This window comes from Myotis yumanensis, unplaced genomic scaffold (genome assembly GCF_028538775.1).
Source record: "Myotis yumanensis isolate MYYU_CA2020_CCGP unplaced genomic scaffold, mMyoYum1.0.hap1 SCAF_3, whole genome shotgun sequence".
Lineage (NCBI taxonomy): Eukaryota > Metazoa > Chordata > Mammalia > Chiroptera > Vespertilionidae > Myotis > Myotis yumanensis.
In genome coordinates, this window is record NW_027223754.1 from 75,461,778 (window position 1) to 75,467,777 (window position 6,000).

The following is a 6,000-nucleotide window of genomic DNA, read 5'->3' on the forward strand; positions in this document are numbered from 1 at the left end:
ATCACAAAAATTAAGGTACCTAGGAATACATTTAACCAAGGAGGTAAAGGACCTGTACTCAGAAAATTACAGGACACTGAAAGAGATAGAGGAATACATAAACAAATGGAAGGATATTCTGTGTACATGGATTAGTAGAATCAACATCATTGAAATGTCCATACTACCCAAAGCAATCTATAGATTCACTGCAATCCCCATACCAATGGCATACTTCAGAGATCTAGAATAATCTCTCCAAAAATTCATCTGGATCAATAAAAGACCCAGAATAGCTGCAGCAATCTTGAGAAAGAACAAAGTTGGAGGGATCATAATACCAGATATCAAGCTATACTACAAAACCACTGCTCTCAAAACTGTCTGGTACTGGCATAAGAACAGACATATAGACCAATGGAACAGAACAGAGAACCCAGGAATAGACCCAAGTCACTATGCTCAATTAATATTTAACAAAGGAGGCAAGAGCATACAATGGAGTCAAGACAGTCTCTCCAATAAATGGTCTTGGGAAAATTGGATGGATACATGTAAAAAAATAAAACTAGACCACCAACTTACACCATACACAAAAATAAATTCAGAATGGATAAAGGAATTAAATGTAAAATGGGAAACCATAAAAATCTTAGAAAAAGCCATTGGCAGCAAAATAGCAGACATTTGTTGTAGCAATATATTTACCGATACAGCTCCTAGGGCAATGGAAACTAAGGGGAAAATAAACAAATGGGACTACATCAAAATAAAAAAGTTTCTGCATAGTAAAAGAAACTATCAACAAAACAACAAGAAGGCCCACTGCATGGGAGAACATGCTTATCAATGTTATCACTGATAAGGGTTTAATCTCCAAAATTTATAGGGAACTCATACAACTTAATAAGAAGAAGATAAACAATATAATCAAAAAATGGGCAAAGGATCTAAATAGACACTTTTCAAAAGAGGACATACAGAAGGCTGAGAGACATATGAAAACATGCTCCAAGTCACTAATCATCCAAGAGATGCAAATCAAAACAACAATGAGGTACCATCTCACACCTGTCAGAATGGCTATTATCAACAAATCAACAAAGGACAAGTGCTGGAGAGGATGTGGAGAAAAAGGAACCCTCTTGCACTGCTGGTGAGAGTGCAGACTGGTACAGCCACTGTGGAAAACAGTATGGAGTTTCCTCAAAAAATTAAAAATGGAACTTCCATTTGACCAGGTAATCCCACTTCTAGGAATATATCCCAAGAAACCAGAAACACCCATCAGAAAGGATATATGCACCCATATGTTCATAGCAGCACAACTTACAATAGCTAAGATTTGGAAACAGCCTAAGTGCCCATCAGCAGATGAGTAGATTAAAAAACAGTGGTACATTTACACAATGGAATACTATGCTGCTGTAAAAAAAGAAGGAATTCTTACCATTTGCAACAGCATGGATGGAACTAGAGAGCATTATGCTAAGCAAAATAAGCCAATCAGCGAAAGATAAATATTACATGATCTCACTCACTTGTGAAATATTATGAACAATATAAACTGATGAACAAAAACAGAACCAGATTCATAGAAGCATCAAATAGGTTCTAGCAACCTATGAGGGAAGGCAGGGGGTGAGGATGTAAGAGATCAACAAAAGGACTTGTATGCATGCATATGAGCATAACCAATGGACACCGTGGGGGTGGAGGGTGGGGGGTTTGGGGGCAGCCAGGGAGAGGTCAGTGGGGGGAAAAGGAGACTTATGTAATACATCCTATATAATAAAAGACTAATATGCAAATCTACCCAACAGAGGAACAACCAGTGGCTATGACCCACACTGCTATAGCCAACTGCAGGTCTGACCCTGCCACCGATTGCATCCCCACTAGCCTGGGCTCAGGCATTGAGCATTCGCCTCTCCTGCCCATTCACTTGGTCTCCAGGGCTCTGAGGCCTCCAGCGGGTGAGCGGGGCCCACATCTACAGCACCCTGGACCAGAAGGCCTGTGAGATCAACCTGGCCAATTTCACCCAGGGCAAGTGCTCCACTCTCATCATGACTGACCTGCTGGCCTGGAGCCTGGGCATCCTGCTGCTGGACAATATCATTACCACCAACCTCTTCCTGCACCACATGGGTCATATGGCCCGGGCTGGCCAAGTGGCACAGCCTACTCCTTGGTGGCCCCAGATGAGGTCCCCTACCTGCTGGACCTGCACCTGTTCCTGGGCCCCACAAGAAGCCCACAGGTGTGGACAGCTGCTGGGCCAGGTGCCACAGAGTGTGGTGGACGATGAGGACTGCGGCCTACAAAATGGCCTGCAGAACACCCTGGAGACATTGCTGGTGCTGCGAGGCCTGGGCCGCATGGCCCACAATGCCCAGCAGCAGTGTGTGTGCTCGCAGCCGACGTCCTCTCCAGAATCCATCAAAGGGAACAAGGAGCTGGACCTCGTGGGGCTGGGCCTGCACCCCCTCTTCAGCTCGAGCTTTGAGGAGGAGGAGCTGCAACAGCTGAGGCTGGTGGATAGTATCAAGCAGTACCGCTGGCGGGCGACCATCTTTGAGATCAACGCCTCCAGCCAGGACCTGAGCAGACAGGTGATGCAGGCCAAGTGGCAGAAGGACTGCAAGGCCATCGCCAGCTTCCAGCAGGGCCAGCAGGAGGCAGGAGGGCCTGGCTCGCCCAGCCCCGAGCTGCCCAGGGCAGCAGGCAGACCAGCCAGGGAAAGAGGAAGAGGAGGAGGAGGAGGAGGAGGAGGAGGAGGAGGAGGAAGAGGAAGAGGAGGAGGAGGAGACAGGAGAGCACCTGGAGGACGTCTTCACAGAGGTTGTGGGCCAGAAATGGCAGCAGCCAGGACCTGAGCTGGAGCCAAGAGGCAGAAGGCGGAGGTCTGGCCACTGGACCAGGATTTCTATGTCCCTATGGGACTAAGGACTTCGACAGCGAATGGGACCTGAGCGTTGGTGGGGACGGGGCGCCTTTGAGCAGCAGGTGGCCTGCAGCTGTCCTGGACCTGATGGGGGATGGGGCCCAGAACCTGACGAGGGGCAGGCAGCAGCTCAAGTGGGACCAGAAGAAGAAGCAGTTTGTGGGACAATCAGGGCAGGAGAACAAGAAGATCAAGACAGAAAGTGGTCGCTACATCAACAGCTTCTACAAGTGGGACCTCTACCAGAAGTAGAAGCAGAAACAGAAAATCCCCATATGCTCAACACCTGAGCCCCAGCGGATTGCCAGCAGTCGGCCCTGTCAGGGCCTGTTTCGGCCTGATCCAGTCAGGGCATGTGCAGGAGGCAACAAATTGATGTGTCTTTCTCACATCCATGTTTCTCTCTCTGTCTCTCGCCTTCCCTTCTACTCTAAAAATCAATGAAAAATGTCCTCAGGTGAGGATTAATAAAAAAACAAAATATGCATACATACATACATATACAAAAATACATGAATATTGGGGGACTAGGAGGTGGGGCCCCACGGGTGCACAAATTTTGTGGACTGGGCCTCTAGTTAAACAATAAAGAACTTAAATTAAAAAAAAATAATAATAAAATAAAGGAAGAATGAGATGAAAAGAAAAAATATGAATCATGACATATTTAATAACATCTGTAGAGAAAATATACTTTTGCATTTTTGTGTTTTCTTATGGCTATGTTCCATGATTAAGGATGGTGAAATTTAACTGAAAGCACCAATCAGGCGAACGCTTTGTATAGGGAGCAAAGACAATATAGCAACATAAATCTAAGGAGATTTGAGAATATTCATACCAAGGGTTATTAACCAGTTTATGCCACTATCTTTTTTAAAATAATTTGATTGATAACTATAGACACTCTTCCCAGAAAAACACACATGCATATACTCATACACATATTTTCATTTTTTATTGATTAAGGTATTACATATGTGTCCTTTCCCCCCATTGCCCCCCACCCCCCTACTCATGCCCTCACCCCCTTCATGTCTGTGTGCATTGGTTATGCTTATATGCATGCATACAAGTCCTTTGGTTGATCTCTCCCCCTTTCCCACACCATCCCCTACCTTCCCTCTGAGGTTTGATGGTCTGATCAATGCTTCTCTGTCTCTGGATCTGTTTTTGTTCATCAGTTTATGTTGTTCATTATATTCATTTGTTTTATTGGGTCAATTAATCCTCTGAAGTCCATTAATAGTCCTGTCTTCAGAACCCCTAGATAGAGAGAAATAAATGCCTTCATTTTAAAGATTCTTCAGCAGAGTTTCAGTTAGTTTTGGATAGGCATCAAGTAGCTTCTCATTCAAGCTTGTATTCTCTGATGAGCGATTAGACTCTGTTGCAAGTTATATGACATTAACTCCTTTTCAGGTTCTGCTTTAGCTAGAAAAAAAAGAATCCAGACAGAAATCTTCAGTAGCTTTTTTTAGAACACTTTACAGAATCAAAGTGATGTTGAAAGTAGATAATTACAAAATCAGTATAATATATCTACCTAGAAAGAAAGCCTGCATGTGGCACTCAATATCAGTGTTTTACAGATATAAGAAAATACGGTGACATTTATAAGATGCTATTATATTGTGTTAAATAAATGATGAATATGGGCTATGAATGCAGGGCAGAGTATTCCTGCTACCACTCAAGTCCTAATCAAAACAAATAATTCTTTTTATGGCAGAAAAAAATCAATAATTAGAGAAGAAAGCTTCCTTTGAAGACTTTATGGCAGTGGCTTTAAAAGTAATATTTAGACGTGTAGGCAGCCCTAGGAGTAGAAGTACCAGAGTTCACACATAAGCATTTCAAAGGATATTATAGATTCGGGTGAGTGAAAAGCTGAATCTTTGGTTGAATCTTATTCTACTAAAGGTCAATAAACATTGGTGTAGCCGATAATCTTTACAAGTTTTAGAAGTAGCTATTTATCATATTCAGCTGTTTTAAGGGAAAGAAGAGATGCTTTGCAATTTTTTCTTACAGTAGCCAGGAAGAAATTTCCACTGTTAGTAGCTCTACGCTGCATTAGATCAGTGGCTTTCCATCTTGGAGGCACAAGAGAATCACCTGTATGACTTTTTCAACAAGATCTGAGGCCCATCCCCAGAAATTCTTATTTAGTTGATCTAGGATGTGGCATGTACATGAGTATTTTTTAACTGCTTTCCAGTTGGTTCTCATTGTGAGGAAAAGTTTGAAAAAATCACTGCAACTAGTTCATTCTCGAAGGGCTCCACGCGGGAAGCAAGATGTCATAAGTCTTCCATGTTGCTTGATTCCAACGTCAATTATACTGTTAGGTGATTTGCTCTTAGAACGGTTACATTATTTTTATTCTGTAGTCTATTACACCTATTGGAAATCCTTTATCTTTTTGGCTTCCTATTACTATTCTTTCATACTAGCAGCATGTGACAAATGATTTGAAATTTCAGAGGAGAAAATGAGGCTCAGACTGTAAGGGGCACATGAGCCGTGGCTGAACCAGTGATCTAAGTCTCTGCTTTAGCAATCTGCTTCCAGGAGACTACGTTTTATGCAAGGAGCTCAAGGACCTGGGTGCATTGTTACATCATCACATGATTACTTGCACCGCTGCTAGCTCCTCTGTGAAGACAAGTGGTGATTTGTTCACGCAGGGAGAATTGCCAATCATGGTTTCACATGCCTGTTTGTCAATTCCTGTACACGTGATCCTGACGGTCTTTTAAAAGTGCCTTGCCTTTAATTTCTCATTTTCCCTACATGAGAATTAACATTTCTGACCACCATTCTGATTTTGCAGACCTTGAGTTTTAAACCTGAGTTGTTTAACCATTTTTCTTGTTCCCTTATAACACAAAAGGAGATTGTTTTTCCTTCTGTTTTCAAGGTGAATAAAATGAGGCACAGATGATCCAAAAATTGTTTTGTGTTATTTAATAGTCAGCACCTGAGCCAAGGACTTATGATTCTAGGTTTTCTGGCTTCTGGTATAATGCACTATACACCAGATCACTGCTGCCTCTCTAGTAATAGAACAC

The 6,000-nt window shown here is 42.8% G+C and overlaps 1 pseudogene; it reads left to right on the plus strand.

Annotated features, from left to right (window-relative positions):
- LOC139006201 (ATP-dependent RNA helicase DDX54 pseudogene) overlaps positions 1 to 5,688 on the plus strand; it is a 162,680-nt pseudogene extending 156,992 nt beyond the window's left edge.
- Positions 5,689 to 6,000: the final 312 nt, after the last annotated feature.